Here is a 17,662-nt window from a genome sequence, read left to right as displayed (position 1 = left end):
GTCGCGAAAGAGTCCAGAGGGAGGACAGGAGGCATCCAGGTGGATGTTGAAGTCTCCAAGAAGGAGGAGTTGAGTGGTCGAGGCCAGGAATGAGGAGGAGAGGTCCGCCCATTCAGAGAGGAAGGAGGAAATCTGACCAAGTGGCCGATAGATAGTAGCCCCAGTAAGGGACTGGCTAGTGGAGAGAGAGAGTCTGCAGACGAGGCATTCAAAAGAGGAGTAGGCCTGCGTAAGAATTGCAGAGGCAGGAATCCACTCGGGGAACATCAGGGCTACACCCCCTCCGGAGTGGTTGGACCTCGGCGCGGAGAGGATCTTGTAGCCATTGGGGAGGAGCGTGTCAAAGCTTGTGACAGCGCTGGCCATGAACCATGTCTCTGTGAGGCCGAGGACATCGAGGTCAAGTTCTTCCAGAAGGCGGCAGATGTCGGAGGAGTGTTTGACAGCTGAGTGAGAGATAAGTGTGGCAACGTGGAGAATGTTGCCATCCTTGAAGGACTTCCGGGGAGGAGTACAGATCAGAGGCACGGCTTGCGGAGGTGTGGAAGGAACACGAGCGGGGGCATAGATGGAATGAGAGGAGAGGGCAAGGTAGCCGAGGAGGAGGCGACCGGGGGAGGCGAGGAGGCTGCGGAGGGGGACGAGGGGACAGCAGGAGAAGAAAGGAAATTGATGAGGCGCAGGAAGCATCTATCAAAGAGGTGAAAGTTGGCCTGAGGGCCTTAGACCAGGACGGTCCCATTTGAATAAACATTAATGATGACCTTAGAGGAATGGAAGGAGGCCAGGGGGGCATCCCACCTGGTGCCGCCATTAATGGGAGAATAAGAGAAAGGAGAGAGCACAGAGACCATATGTAGGGTCCATAGGTCTGGCGAGGGAACGACAAAGAGGATGTCGGTGACAGTTTCCATGGAGGAGGCTCTGGTATAGGTGTCAGCGATAGGGAGGCCTGGGTTGGATACCAGGATATCCTTTTTAAACGTCTTCCTACCAGATTTCGTGAGGAGGGCAGGATAGTCAATAGAGAAGCAGTTAGAAAAGATAGGAAAGACAGAGAGTAGCATAGAGTAGGAGGGGAGAGGGGAGAGGTGGAAGGGAGATGGGTACACTAGGGAAGAACACCGGGCAGGGTGCAGGCAGACGAGACAGCGAGATGCAAGAAGGTTGAGCAATAGGACAAGACGACAAAACTCAGGGTTAAAAGAACTATCCAAATGCACGTTATTTTTAGACAGGGGGAAAAACCACCTACGTTTGAGAATCCTGAATAGAGGGACAAAGGCCTAGGTTGCACAATGCAATTTAATGTACTGAATTGACTGCTTGACTTGCCAAAGCCTCCCCTCCTGCACTGCACCTCGATGGGATGCAGGATCAGCCATATAAAGTACAAAAGGAGGATCCTGAGAAATGTATACTGTGGTGTGGAGTCCCGGGAATAACCAATGCATCTAGACACAAAATTCCACACCACAGATGTATACTTGCAGGTCTATTACGATTTAAACAGAGCTGAACGCTAAACCATTTTATTACAAAATGTTAAAAACAAAAACACAAATGTTGACATGACATATTATTCAGAAAACATATTTATACAAATAAATTAAAAAAATGTTTAGCATGAAATCAAGAAAAAAGTGTTTTTCAAAAACAGGGGCTCTTTGTACATTTAATGTTCTTCTACCATGCATGGACAAATTGCAGCAACAGAAATAATATGTTGCTTATCACCTTCTCTACATGTTTCGGTACCTAAATGTTAATATTACTGAACCGTCCTCAGGAAAGCCAACCTCAAAAAAACACCCAGTGTGAAATTAACCCTCAGAAATTCACCCTCATTTAAAATCCAAAAACAACCTCATGGCCCTCAAAACAGAATACACCCACACACCAAATGGTTAAAAATATATAAATCATTTAGCATATTGCGGAGATCTCTAGGTGTTTACGATATTAGAGCGAGATGGTTTATGGTCATTTCATCTAAAACCATTGCATCTAATGCCGTTCCATCAAAATATTTCCATCTAAAAAATGTCATTCTAATGCATTTTTTGGTCTTTTTTTTTTGTTATTGTTTTGGGGGGTCTCCCCCCCAAACCCCTGTTTTCTACCCTTTAAAATATACCTGAACAAAAATTAACCCTTTACCCCCAAAAACATACATTAAATGGACATTTTTAGATGGAAAAATGTAGATGGAATGGTATTAGATGGAATGGGTTTAGATGAATTGACTAGATACCGAAAGCGCGATCATCTGCATAAAGTAGCCATTTTATCGTTTGTTACCGATTCTTCTAAATTGGGAAATCAATGTTCACCATTCCAGCACCCACATCAGATATAAAAAAAGTTAGAGGGCTGAAGCAAGGATGTATACTATACATACATACATACATATATATATATATGTGTATATATATATGTATATATATATATTGGAAAATATGTACATTGTACCGAAAATGTCTGGATGGAACAAATAATGAAGGTCTATTGGTGATCCTATCAGAATATGTTAGGACTTCCCAAAACACCTTTATTAGATGTTGGAAAACTAAGGCCCAGGAATACTTGCACGATGCTGACATTTCTGATGAATTGCTTCTTACTAATCCCGTTATGGCAAAAACAAAACTGTGGGAAAATGATTGGATCAGGACTAGAGATCAATGTCTGAAATACCAAGATTTCAAAAGAAACCCATTTGCGTCAAAGCAATATGGAATTTTTCACCTTATTTGGAAAAATCACTGAATTCACAGCATCGTGCAAGTCTCCTACGCTCCAGACTTGAAATATGGCAAACAAGAGAGATTACAGCTAGATGGTATCCACTAAAGCAAATGACTGTATTGTGTTGTTACCGTCAAAAATCATCTGAAACCTTGAGACATATCATGGTAGACTGTCCTAATCTAACACTCAGAACTAAGTATTTTAGACAGTACTTTGAATCCTATGTTATGGTGGATGAGCAAACGCTATGGAATTATCTTTTCCACATAGAATCAAGAATAAGCGGCTATGCAATTGTAAACTACTTGAAAGAGTTAAATTTAGGAAAAAATGATGAAATGACGGTATGACGAAATGTAATTTAATTGAAGTTCAAACTGTGAAGCATCTTCTTTCTGTGTACAGGAAATGCTAATCAACTGTTTTTCACAAAGTCCTTATTAACTGACGTTCAAATTAGGAAGTTTTAACTTCGAATAGGAAGAAATTCGTTTGTTCTATCGTTAATTTTTAATGACTTATGTTTTTTTAATATTTTTAATAATTCACTCACGTATAATCAATGTATATTTGACACCTTGTAAGAATGACATTTGTTTTAATTGTTAAACATTTTGTATAAATATATTGAAAGGTTGAAATCTTCAGCCAAATCAATCAATAAAAAAAAAAATATATATATATATATATCATTCATTTGTAAAAAATCTTCAGGTCTCTCAATTCTTCATATCAGACCTGTGAGTAACACAACAAATATAGGCATTAATACACAACTATAAATGCGACCATTCATTTAAATGAGGTGCTTAACAGAGTATTCTGCAACACCTTCTCTATTATATCCATAGCCTGTTTTAACTACACGCTTCCTTGCTTGTGCCCGATCCAAACTTCTAATCTGAAAAAATCCAGACACAATCTAATCCGTGGCAAATGTAACGCCACTAGGCCAGAGGAATCTTAATTAATAGTGCCACCAGGGTGGGAGGAGGTGGAAGAGGTGGGGCGGAGTCCCGAACATACGAACCGAAGGGCACCGTCGGGTCGAGTCTGGAGACAGCACAGACACAAATGAACCAGCAGGCTGCTACTGCACTTTCTACAGGTACTTCAAAGTGTACACCATCTCAGCGAGTACCTGCTTTGATTGGCACTAACAGCATCCAACAATGACTTGACTAGACACTGTGAGTGTCCGGTGTGTTTTGACTATGTCTTACTTCCTATTCTTCAGTGCCAGTGTGGCCATTTGGTTTGTACCAACTGCCGACCAAATTGTACATTTTTTCCAACTTCCAGGGACCGACTGGGCTCTATCCGTAACTTGTCTATGGAGAAGGTTGCCAATTCTGTGTTATTTCCATGAAATTATGCCTCTTCTGGATGTGAAATAACTTTGCCACATATAGAAAAATCAGATCATGAAGAGTTCTGCGAATTCAGGCCTTATTCGTGTCCTTACCCTGGTGCTTCCTGCAAGTGCCAGGGTTCCCTGGATGCAGTAATGCCACACCATTTGCATCAACGGAAGCCCATTATAACATTACAAGGAGAGGATATTGTTTTTCTTGCTACAGACATTAACCATCCCAGTGCAGTTGACTGGGTTATGATGCAGTCTTGCTTTGGCTTTCATGTCATGTTGGTCTTGGAGAAACAGGAGAAATATGATAGACACCAGCAATTCTTTGCAATTGTGCAGCTGATAGAATCGGCTCTTAATGGTCATAGGCGACGATTGACTTTGGAAGCAGCACCTCGATCTATTCATGAAGAAATTGTATGAATAATGAATAGCGACTGCCTTGTCTTTGATACTAGCATTGCACAACTCTCTGCAGAAAATGGCAATTTAGGTATTAACGTGGCAATATCAATGTGCTGAAGAGGCAGTCGTGTGTAAAGATGCAGCCGCAATCCCTACGTGAGAGAGCCGGGAAACTGGCTTTGGGCCGACCTGTTGCCAAGTATCCGGCGCAGTCACTCGTCCGGTCCTCGAGGCTGAGACTGAGGAGCCCACCGCCGACAAAGGGAAAGAACAATTAAGAAGGCCAAGAAACGGTCCCATTGCAGGAGCCGTTCCTCGTCATCTTCTGAGCGGAAGAAGAAGCGGCACTACTGCCATCGACACGAGTCCAGCTAGTAGTCTGAATGAGGTAAGCCCTCAGCGGGGCCGACGGCTCAGTAAGAGTGGGAGAGTTTTAAGGCATCTATGTTAGAAATGTTTAAGATGCAAGCGGCTGTATGTGCAGCTCTGGCCCCCAACCAGCACGCTTCGGCAGCTAAAGCAGCGCTCTGTGTTCCTGACCCCAAGCCAGCCACTCTGTCGACATTGTCGGCGTCGAAAGCATCTTCGAGTGTTGCTCACGTCAGGAATAAGTCGCCGGAAGGGCCAGGCCCACAACACCCATCGATTACTCGAGTGTCCCTCAGCCCCGAAAGAACCTTCGGCATCGAAAGCTTCGGCTACAAAACCTATCCTCTTGCTTCAGTGCCGACAGTCGGCAATGGTTTATTTGTGCCACTGTCGAGATCGGGTTTCTTCGATCCATGCATTCCATTTTCGGAATCTATGAACACCATGACCCTGAGGACCCAGTAGACTTCGTTTACACCGGAGCCGGCAGCGCTGACTAATTCGACAACCAGGCCGATTTATTGGCTTTGGCTTAGGGTTTACATGATGCCAGCGGTCTGGACACTTCTCCAGACCTGTAGTTAGAACAAAAACAACCCTATAACCACACTAGTGTGAAGTTCAGGGAGCTGATTCACAGGGTAGTTGACACCCTGCGGTTGAAGGCGTCCACTACCCCTCTTCGGGGAAATCACTTACCGACATTCTGGATGAGAGTCCCACAGTCGAGCACAATATGCCTTTCAAACCAGCCATTGCGGACCCCTTAGCCTCCTTATGGCAGCACCCTTGTACCATTCCCCCTGTGAATGCCAATTTCACGGGTAAGTATAGGCCTGCAAGAGGAGATCCTTCTTTCCTCGCCGCACACCCTTCCCTGGAAGGGTTGATTATACAGGCTGCCACTATTTCCACCAGACCCGGGGCATCCACCTCTAATCTGCCTACAGACAGAGAGAGGAATACATTTGACACTTTGGCCAGGAAGGTGTTCACTTCTGGTAGCATGACGCTCAAAGCCACTAACGTGGCGTGTGGTATCGCCAAATACTTGTTTGGCTTATGGAAGGCAGTGGAATATGCTGCTGCATACGTCCCTGAGGGTGCCATGCAGGATGTTTTTTGAAGCTGGTGGAGGATGGGAAGAAGGTAGCCAAACAGTCATTGCAAATGGGCCTGGACATAGCAGACTGTGTTGGCAGAGCAATGGACTCCGCAGTTATGAGACGCCACGCATATCTTAAAACTTCTGGCTTCTCTCCAAAATGTCCAAAACCGATTGCTGGACATGTCTTTTGAAGCTTACCTGCTTTTCGGGCAGAAAGTGGACGAATCCTTGGAGAAATTCAAGAAGTCAAAATTGGCTGCTAAATCTTTGAGCCTTCAGCTTCGCCTCCAGGGGCAGGGGCTACAGGTGTTATGTGCCATATGGCAGGAAGGCGCAGTTCCCGCAAATCAGGCAAAGGCAGAGGCGCGTCTCGTGTCCCCGAAGGGGCAGAGGGGCCTCGAGAGGCCAATCAGCAGCGGCGGGGTTGACTGCGCCCTCTAAGCCACTTTGATTTCCCCTCCCACAATGCACCGGTTGGTGGACGGTTGGCAGGGCGTTGGCCCCAGTGGCAGGAAATAACTTCCAATGCCTGGGGCCTGCAGTTGATTGTGTGGTTATTGTCTGCCTTTCCCCAATCCAACCGGGACAGGAACTCCAGGAAGAACTGAGAACTCTGTTATCAAAGGGTTCAGTGGAAGAGGTAACTCCCGCTCAGTGAGGGTTCCGATTGATATTCCTGGTACTTCCTGGTGCCCAAGAAGGGAGGAGGTCTCCGTCCCATCCTGGACCTCAGAGCCTTGAACAAGTTCCTGAGGAAGGACAAATTCAGGATGGTGACATTGAGAGAGATTCTCCACGCTCTCAAACTCCAGGACTGGCTGGTGTCGATAGACCTACAGGACGCTTATTTCCATGTGCTGATACACCAAAACCTCAGGAGGTTCCCGAGGTTCCTATTGGCGACAAGCACTATCAGTTCAAAGTGTTTCCCTTTGGGTTGACCTCTGCTCTAAGGGTCTTCACCAAGCTCACTGCAGTAGTTGTGGCCCACCTCAGGAGTTCCGGGGTCCATGTATTTCCGTACCTGGATGACTGGTTTATCCAAGGGAAGTCGGCGAGGCAATTATTGTCTCATTCGGAAGACACCTGCCTACTACTGTACAGGCTGGGCTTCTCCCTCATCCGATGCCAGTTCAACGGCTCCAGTTCATCAGATCAGTCCTAGACAACCGAGTAGGAAAGGCTTTTCCTCCTGAGGACAGTCAGCAACATCGCGCAGATGGTGCAGTTGTTTCAGAACCACGCCACTCTTTCAGCGGCTTCCTTCCTCCGCCTCTTGGGTCTCATGGCCTCCTGTATTTTTCTAGTGCCAGAGGCCCGTCTGCGTATGAGATCCTTTCAGTGGCTCCTGAGGGACCAATGGTCTCAGTATCTGGGAGCTCTCACTGATCGCCTTTCAGTGTCCAGCCAAGTAGTCTGCGGACTCGGCTGGTGGAACACGCGCAGCCATCTGTTGGCAGGGGAACCCTCCTTGGCCCCAGGCTTGAGTCATCACAGATGTGTCCCTGAATGGTTGGGGCGCCCACTGCGAGGATGTGCAGGTGAGCGGCCTCTATTCTCCATCAGAAGCCAAGTAGCATATCAACAGGCTGGAGTTGCGGGCCATCAGGTTAGCCCTGAGGGCCTTTGCCCCGTCTCTGAGGGAAGCATGTCCTCATCCTGACAGACAACACAGTGGCCATGTACTACCTCAACAATCAGGGCGGCGTGCACTGCCGCCCACTCTGCACAGAGGCAATTCAGCTGTGGTTCTGGTTGAGCGAGAACCAAATCTCGATCTCGGCAGTTCATCTGGCAGGGACAAAGAACACCTTGGTGGATGTTCTGAGCAGGCAGGGCACGGTCTCACACGAGTGGGAAGTGTGCAAGCAAGTCCTAGAGGGAGTATTCGCTCTCTGGGGTGCCCCTGCAGTGGATCTGTTTGCCACAGAGTCCGACAGGAAGTGCAAACAGTTTTGCTTGAGGGAATTCCCAGCCAGCAGTGCACTGGGGGACGCGTTTCTGGTGGATTGGACCTTCCCTCTCCACTACACCTTCCCTCCGATTCCCGTCATTCCTTGGGTTCTCTCAGGAGGTTGAAGAGATTTCGAGTGACCATGATCCTGGTAGCCCCGGATTGGGCGAGGAGAACATGGTACTCCAATCTCCTGGATCTGACCATCGGTCCGCCTCACCGGTTGCCTCGGCGTCCGGAACGCCTAACCCAGTCGGAGGGTGGAGTGCTCCACCCGACCCCGGATTCCCTCAACCTACATGCTTGGGTCTGGAGAAGATGAGTTATGATGACTGGGACCTCTCAGAGGAGGTACTTGAGGTATTGCTGGCTGCACGCAGACCTTCTACTAGATCTCTGTATACGTATAGGTGGAGAAGGTTTGCGGTGTGGTGCAGGGAACGCGATACTGACCCTATCTCTTGCACCACCACCACAGTGATGGAGTTTCTTCTGTCACTGGCCTCTTCAGGCCTTGCTATTGCCACAGTCAAAGGGTATTTGGTGGCCCTGTCTGCGTTCAAGAGATCCACAGACAAAGGTTCCTTTTTCACCATTCCGGTCATGGCCCCGTTTCTGTCGGGCCTTCTCAACAAGTTTCCACCGACCCCTTTTGTTGTCCCAGATTGGGATTGTAATCTAGTTTTGACCTACTTGATGGTGGCTCTGTTTGAACCTATGCATTCATGTTCTTTGCGGCTGTTGTCCATTAAGACAGCCTTTTTGGTTACAATCACATCTGCCAGGAGGGTTAGCGAACTGCAAGCATTGTGCTGCAAACTTCCTTTTCTGAAGTTCTTTAGTGAGAAAGTCTCTCTTAAAGTCAGACCCAGATTCCTTCCTAAGGTTGTTTAAGAATTTCAGTCTATTGATTTACCTGTCTTTTATCCTCCTCTGAATCCCTCAAAAGAGGAAGAACGATTCCACCGCCTTGATCCCAAGAGAGCGTTAAGCTTCTATGTTCCTCGCACGTCTGAGTTTAGGAAATCAGACTAGTTGTTTGTGGCCCATTCCTTGTCTAGAAAAGGCCTTACCATCACTAAACAAACCCTGTCACAGTGGTTTATTTTGTGCATATCCGAGTGTTCCCAATCGGCAGGCAAGGAGCTTCCAGCGGGCATCAGGGCCCACTCGACCACAGGGGTTTCAGCCTCTACAGCCCTCCAGAGAGGGGCCCCTGTTGGGGACATATGCCGGGCGGCCACTTGGTCATCCTTACATACCTTCACCAAGCACTATGCCTTGGATGTGGCACGGGAGTTGATGCTAGGATTGGTAGGGCGGTTCTATAGAATCTTCTAGTTTAAATCTTTCTGCCCTCCTCAGTTATCCTAACTGCTTGGGGAGTCTATCATGATGAGGAATCTGTGGGAGTAAAGCAATCCATTGAAGGAGAAATTACCTTATCGTAATGTTTTTTCTATGGATTCTTCTCCCGCAGATTCCTTATCGACCCTCCCATGCATCCCTGCTCAGAAAGTTCTGTGGGTTTTGATGGCTGTGGGATGACCATTTCTGTTTTTTTTTTTTTTAATAAGGTTTTTCTTCACACAATGTTGTGGGTTCACCCTGTTGCGGTGTGTCCTTGTTAATGTTTTAACGGTTAGTTAGCCTCCTCCTGTGGTTTTTCTTCTGCAGTGTTCAATCGCAAAGTGAAAAAGTTGGAGGAACTGAGGTGTGTGGCGGAGTGACGTGGTATATATACGATGCCTGACATCACGTCCCGAGCCGATGATCGAGAGCCAGACGAGATGGATCGATGCCCCCTGTCAAAAAGTTTCCGAACAGCAGAGCTGAATGATTGATATCTATCATGATGATCAACTTCTCCTTCTTTACACATTCCTCTTGGCTCAAAAATCAAGTCTCAGTTTAGATGTTAATAGATCTTTTATACTTGCCATTAAAGTAATACCTGTCAATTAATAGTGCCATCACCACCCATTATTGTGATGGAGCACATACCTTTTAGTTATATAATTCACTTTCAGTTCTTCCTCTTGTTAAAACCTACCAAAACAAAGACCATTAACACAAGGTTTCATGCTAATAATGCTGTAAATATTTTAATAATGCAGATCATCCAGATATTATAACCTACTTCTGTCCTTTCATCTTCTAAGCGTGTTTGTAAACTCTCATACGCTTCAGACTTGCATGCAGTCAGAAGCCGTTGTTCGCATACCACCCAGGCTCTGCATAATATATATCAAGAGCCTTTTGTTATACCAGTGATTAAATATAGAGCTTTATCTTTCCAATATGTGCTAGTGCCCATCAGTCCTTACCTTTCTTAACGTTGCTTTTGAGATTACCCAAATGCTTTTGTTGCATCAGTTTCACACGCTCTATCATGATCTGTTCAGTACACCTATACTTATTATCGGCGTACTCGGGCGAGTATTTATCTGTGGTGTGGAATTTTGTGTCAGGAATGATCAGCCACCATTTAAACCAGTGGCAAAAACTCACCTTGGGCAAGTGGGTTCTACAAATAGTGAACAAAGGAAACACAATTGAATTCTTAAAAACCAATGCCTACGTTACCACTGCTAGCAGCCAGCTCACCTGATCTGTCTCAGCACAATGTTGGAGGTATGCAACCTGCTACAGGAAGTTGCCATAAAATGAGTTCCACCTTCTGAGATGGGAAAAGGCTTATACTCCCGTTTTTTCATGGGAAGGAAAAATGAACGGGCAGTGGTGACTGATTCTAGAGCTACACGCCTAAAAAACGTTTGAAGAGCAGGAAGACGAAGATGACCATGACTAATATTTAAAGCGGGGCACCTGGTTAATGCCTTACTCTACCCAGGTAGGTAAACGTTTATCAGACACAATTGAGCAAGGTCATACAAAAGCCCAAAGGAGAAAAAAAACTCGGTCCTTATAGTAAAAAAAAACAAACGAATAGTTTAAGATGACTGCTACTTTGCTTCTTATTTAATACATAAGCAACAAGTGTCATATACACATTAGATAAACAAAGGATACTCAACAAAATACATGAAAACAAACATGGCATGATACATGAATAACATGACCCAAATACAGGTTTTGGGTTTAGACTTTCCAGCAATTACACACTCTGTGTTCGCTGCTCGGGACAAAAGATCAGAGTACTAAAAGTGTAATTATGGTACGGATTTAACAAGTGTGTAAAAATGTGTACAGTGTTGGAGTATTTACAACACTAGGGGTATGGGTCAACACAACTGTGTTTCGGCCTCGGAGCTATGCTTGGGTACCTGTCGTTGGGACGGCCTTTATCAGGACGAAAAACGTGGTGCACGTGAGGGATTCTATGTTGTCTGTCGAAATGAATAGACAGAAGGTAATCGGGACTATGTAAGGGATGGGCTCTATTTACATGATTTAAAGGCAGTGAATGCATAATTGTACAGTCTCTCGAAGAGAGATCAAAAGATTGAGGGTCTTACCGTAATCAAAAGCACAGTGGCAGAGAATCTGAGGGTCCTCGTTGTCAGAGAGGCGCAGGAAACATTTTCCATAAAAAAACATGACGGGTCTGTGGATAATGACCAACGTACGATTGTAAACAATACTGGATGAATCTGAATTCAGTTGATATTCATAATTAGGACGCAGGAGCTGGGGAGATAATGCTTAACAGCCAGGGGCCTGCATGCCGGAATGGACCGGAGAGATTAATGGTCTGGAGAGTTGGCCGTGGGAAAAGAATTCACCGGGACACGGGTCGAGGGTTGACAAATCAAACCATTCGGGGCTGTGGAAGGGAGGGGGAAAAACATTAGTCCACTAGCCACCTTAATCGCACAATATGGGGTTACATGGGTGCACTGGCGGTGAAAGGCTAGCTGATTAGTGCATGCAAAATTTTCATGGCGTTGCTACCCCCAACTGCTGTGCCTATTTTAAGACACATTTTTTTAACAAAATACAGCACAGCATATGATGTGTCCCCACCAGGAAGTGTCAGAACAATGCTGTATCAATATATAAGCATCCCCGTGTGATCGTGTACACTTGTACGCTTAGTCCCTGCGCTACGAGTTCTAGCAGGGATGTGCAGAGGCATGCGGGACGACTCACATAGTGATAGATGCTCGCGCGTTCGGATCGCTGTCAAACCGCATCTCTATACTTCTTACAAGGGCCTACCGTTGTTGGAAACCCGATTTCAAAGGAAAAGAAAAACAATTTACCTTGCGCGGTTGGTAAAAGCAGCATGAATCTGCTCTTCGGGGATTTCGAAACACCTGTAGTCCTCCGTGTGGCCGGCAGCGTGTGGTTGCTATAGAGAGTGGTTGTATTTATGGCGGTGGCCATTTTGTTTTGCCTACATGGCAGACGGTATAAATATTGTACATGTCAAAATGGTATTTCTGGGTACTTTAAAGCCTCCTTAGGAAATAGGGTGCTTAATAATATGTCACTAATTGTGATTGGAGAAAAAGTGGTTGTTAGAACGGTTGTCATGGCAACCAGACGTACATGGAAAAACAAAACGCATCACGTTCAAATATTCTATACTGAGCACATGGGAACAATCAGTCATTGTAGCTTTTTACAAAGATAGGAACATTCATGAGATAAAGCTAGCGTCTCAGTTGTGTGGGTTTCAAATGGGGATATATGGTTATTGCCAGCATGTAAATTAACACCCAGTTTTTCAAAGGTGAATCAAACATCAATTTGCAGTTACTTGGTGTGGTGTCGCCAGTGTTTGTGTTCCGAGGACGAGTCCTCTGTTTATTACCATTAGTCAGTGGGCTGTGACCCACGTGTAGGAAGGGGCAGAGCTACCGCCAGAAAGTCAGTTCGAGGCTGACGGTTATGAAGTAAAGAAGTGTTGCACCCCAGCTCCTGTGTCGGTGTATCCTTGTATGAATGAGGGTAGCTGACTAGCAGCGTGGGGAGGTCCACTTGCGAGATACTACATTGGCGACGAGGCGGACACGTATCTTCCACCGTGCCCGCCACCTCGGGTCCAAAGCGCTCATGGTGAGCAGTGAGGCACCACTGGAGCCGCAGGACATCATCCGGTCGAGGGTTCCCGGAGGCAGCAGGTTGAAGCGAGAAGGGCTCCTTGCCGTCGAAACGAGCCCCAGCGCAAGCTCAACCAAGGCTCCAACGCGCACATCCCACGCGGTTGGAGCTGCTATAGCGGCTCCCCGCGCATCATCCGTCCGGGCGGGGGAGGAAGGGAAAACCTTCCCGCCAACGCAAGGACGCCGGTAGGCGCATCCAATCACCTGCAGGTGGAGCAGCGGCTCCCTGTTCACATCTCCGGGCGGCTAAGGAATACTGACCCTCCCGCCAACGGCTACGGCGAAAAACAATACCGAGAAGAGTGACAGGGACACGGCCTCCCGAGTTGGCTCCACAAGGATAAGAAGGGTAAGATAAAAAAAAACAACGCGCACAAGGCTCCAGGGCACGCCACAAAACTAGGCCCACAGGCCTGTCAACACGTGGCACAGAGCCCCTCCCCCCCCTGGCATCCCCAGAACGGCTGCACACAGGACAGCAGGCCTCGCGAGCCGCACAGCTAGTACAGCGTCGGAAGATCAGCCCATGAGTGGATCGGAAGGGGAGTCACTGACAATCCCAGTGACTCCAGCCAGACCAGAACCCAGAAAGATGACAGACAGCCTTTTAGCCCAACTGCCAGCAAATTTTGACCTCACTGATACCGGCACCCTCGGATCAAGATGGAAAAGGTGGTTGAGAGACTTCGAAGTATGCCTAAAAGCAGCCGGACTACTAGAGGATGAACAAAACTGAACCTCTTGATCCATGCCGTAGGATCTAACGTGCAAGACATCCTTGACGAAATACCTGAAAACACCATTGACTCCTACGCCTAACTAAAGACAATGCTCACGGAATACTTCACGCCCCACACAAATGTGGACTATGAACGGCATGTATTCCACACCACCAAGCAAAACAGAGGAGAAACCATAGACGCATTTGTCATGAGGTTAAGAGCAAAAATGAAGCACTGTGATTTCAACAACTACTCAAACGAAGAGGCCCTCAGGTCGCAGATCATAGTGGGGTGCGAAAGCGCCGATTTTCGGAAACAACTACTTCAACAGCCGAGAAACCTAGAAGAAATCCTACGGCTGGCACGATCAGATGCTGCCCTTGCAGCGCAAGTAGAGGGCCTGGAGGAAATAAAAATCACGCACGGTAAGCACGAAAGCCTCAACAAGTTAGAAGGAACAGCGAGAGCCAACAGTGATCCTTTCTGCTACCGGTGTGGACACGAGTACCCCCATGAAGGAACGTGCCCCGCCATGGGCCAAACATGCTCCGCATGCGGTGGTGACAACCACTACAAGGCCGTGTGTTTGATATTCCGCAGCAAGATGAGAGGGGCAGGAAAAAGCGGGAAACCCACAACAGAACTGGAGCAAAACCCGCCCACGCAGCACCACCGCACAGCACACCAACCCCACAAACAAGGACGTCACAGACACTATGACGAACAACCAGAAAGAAGATAAGAAAGAAAAAACTGGAGGGAGAACAAAACCACCCCATCCAGGACAAGAAGACGACCCAGGAGATACATACGGTGCCTCATAGAACAGTCGCAATCGGACAGCGTGTCAAGTGCTTCATCGGAAGAGAGAGCCCGCCAACCGGAGAAACACCAAGAAGCACCACGGAAAAAGGGTTATTTATACGCCCTTGGAAACAACACGGCAAAGGAACACAGCCCAATACTACAAATACAAATCAATCAAACTGCTGCTGAATTTTTGATAGATACGGTGGCAACCGTGAACGTAATCAGTGAGGAAGTTTACGAAAGCATACCAAACGCCCCTCGCCTACAGCCAGCAAGAGCTCTCATCTATCCATACGGCTCAAAAACACCCCTGGCATGCAAGGGATTCTTCATGGCATCATGCCGATACAAGGAACACGAGAAAAGCATCCCCATGCATGTACTAGAGGCTGCCACCGAGAGCGGGTGCATACTAAGCTATCAAGCAGCCATAGAGATGGGACTCATTCACATACTATACCGCCTCATGGTGCATAAATACTTAGACCCGACAGCAAGCATTGACCAAGTTTTCCCATCATTATTCAAAGGCCTTGGAAAACAAAAAAACAGACAGATCGAACTCCACATCAACGCCAGCGTCCCACCTGTGGCACAACACTACAGGGGCATCCCCATAAACATTCAAAAGCAAGTCGAGAATGAACTGACCAAATTGCTCGAGGCAGATATCATTGAGCCAGCAGAAGGCCCCACACCATGGCTCTCACCTATAGTACCAGTGCTCAAAAGAGACTCCACCGACATCCGGATATGTGTAGACATGAGGAGACCAAACGAAGCCATCCTGAGAGAACGACATCAAGCCCCGCGAATAATTGACATGGTGCATCTATTAAATGGAGCGACAGTATTCTCCAAATTGGAACTCCAAAAAGGCTACCACTAGCTGGAACTCTGCAAGAGCTCCCGCTACATAACGACTTTCGCCACCCACCTAGGTTTATTCCATTACAAACAGCTCAGTTTTGGGGTATCCTCTGCGGCAGAAATATTCCAAGCAGAAATACACAATGTCATCAAACACGTACCCAACTGCTTGAACTATAGCGACGACATCTTGGTCTTCGGCCAGACTCAAGAGCAACATGATGACACTAATGAGAGTCTGCATGGCCCTAGAAGAAGCCCGGCTCACTTTAAACAAGAAGTGCGAGTTTCGCAAAAGGACACTCTGATTCTTTGGGCACATATTCTCAGAGAAGGGCATGACGCCAGATCCGGAGAAAGTGAGCGCACTCCGAGAAGCTGAGCCACCCACCACCGCCTCAGACCTCAGATCCTTCCTAGGACTTGCAAGCTATTGCACGAGGTACATACGAGACTTCACGACCATCAGCGAACCGCTTAGAGCCCTCACCAAGCTAAACACTGAGTTTGTCTGGTCACCTAAATGCCAAGAGGCCTTCCAAATAATCAAGGACCGCATCTCCTACTCCCGAAACATGGCATACTTTGACCCAAAGAAAACCATGGAACTCATCGTTGATGCCAGTCCCGTCAGCCTAGGTGCCATTCTCACGCAACTGGACGACCGAGAAGGAAGTGGGAAGCACATTGTATGCTACGCCAGTCGAAGCCTCTCCAAAACTGAGCAAGCCTACTCTCAGGCAGAGAAGGAAGGACTAGCGGTCGTCTGGGCCTGCAAGCACTTTCACCTCTTCTTGTATGGAAAGCCTTTTGTAGTAGTAACAGACCACCAGGCACTCATATTCATCTATGGCAACCCCCAGGCGAAGATGCCACCAAGAATAGCCAGGTGGGCCCTGCGGTTACAGGACTATCAGTTTACCATCTCACACAGGCCGGGGAAAGAACAGAACCCTGTGGATTTTCTCTCCCGTCATCCAAGAGAAAAGTGCGGTCCAGAACCGTCCATAGCTGATCAATACATAAGGTACGTCATCCACAGCAGCACATCACAAGGGCTTGACATGGAGCAGATAGCACATGAATCGAATACTGACCAAGGAATTCAAGTAATTCTAAGATGCCTAGAAACAGGGCGTTGGAAGCATGCAAAGCAGATCCGTGAAACAATGAATGGTGACACGAGACAAGACGTCACGTGCCTCCTAGCCGTAAAAGAAGAACTTGCGAAGTCGGAGGAAGGACTACTGTTAAAAGGAACCAAGCTCGTAATCCCGCGAAGCTTGCAACAGAAAGTGCTAGAACTAGCACACGAAGGACACAGGGGCAGTGTATACACAAAAAGGATGCTGAGACAGAGACTATGGTTCCCCCATCTAGACACCTCAGTAGAAGAACTACTGCAGAACTCCCCCACGTGTGCACTCGTGAAACCACATTCATCACCTGAAACCCTAAGCATGACAGCGCTGCCCGAAGGTACGTGGGAAGAAATAGCCATCGACCATTTTGGGCCCATGGAAGGGGATGAATACATGCTGGTAGCTGTGGACGAATATTCAAGATACCCCGACTTGCAAATAGTTTCATCCACCTCCGCACATCACACCATCCCAGCCCTTGATCGAATGTTTGCAACCTACGGAATACCCAAGATAGTCAAGTCTGACAAAGGACCTCCATTCACTGGACAAGATTTCCAAAGATTCGCCGAATATATGGGTTTTCGCCACAGAAAGGTGACACCCTTATGGCCACAGGCCAACGGAACAGTAGAACGCTTCATGAGTAACATCAAACGCACGAGACAAATCGCGCGCCTCACCGGAGAACCTGTCGAGAAGCTACTATACCAACTCATGCGAGACTACAGAAACACCCCACACAGCACCACTGGGAAGTCACCATCCGAGGTGATGTTTGTCGAACCATCAGAACGCGGCTGCCACATGTGGCCGCTGAGGAAGATCAGTACGAGAACGACACTCAAAGGAGAGAGAAAGACACGCTCATGAAAGAGAACATGAAGAGAGCTGCTGATGCAACTCGCAGAGCCAAGAGAAGTGACCTGGCACCAGGGGACCTGGTAGTGGTCCGACAACCTCAACAGCGCAAAAACGTAGCTCCATTTAATGAAGAACCACTCATCATCGTCTAGAAAAAGGGATCACTCATCACCGCAGGAGGACACCGCAGGGTCATCACAAGAAACTCATCTCACTTCAGAAGGATGCC

At 47.3% G+C, this 17,662-nt stretch overlaps 1 pseudogene; it reads left to right on the top strand.

Annotated features, from left to right (window-relative positions):
• Window positions 1-3,825: 3,825 nt before the first annotated feature.
• LOC138579533 (E3 ubiquitin-protein ligase SIAH1-like) lies at window positions 3,826-4,639 on the top strand (annotated as a pseudogene).
• The last annotated feature ends 13,023 nt before the right edge of the window (window positions 4,640-17,662 follow it).

Source organism: Ambystoma mexicanum, chromosome 3p (genome assembly GCF_040938575.1).
Source record: "Ambystoma mexicanum isolate Mex_15411 chromosome 3p, UKY_AmexF1_1, whole genome shotgun sequence".
Lineage (NCBI taxonomy): Eukaryota > Metazoa > Chordata > Amphibia > Caudata > Ambystomatidae > Ambystoma > Ambystoma mexicanum.
This window is presented reverse-complemented; position numbering and strand designations above follow the sequence as displayed.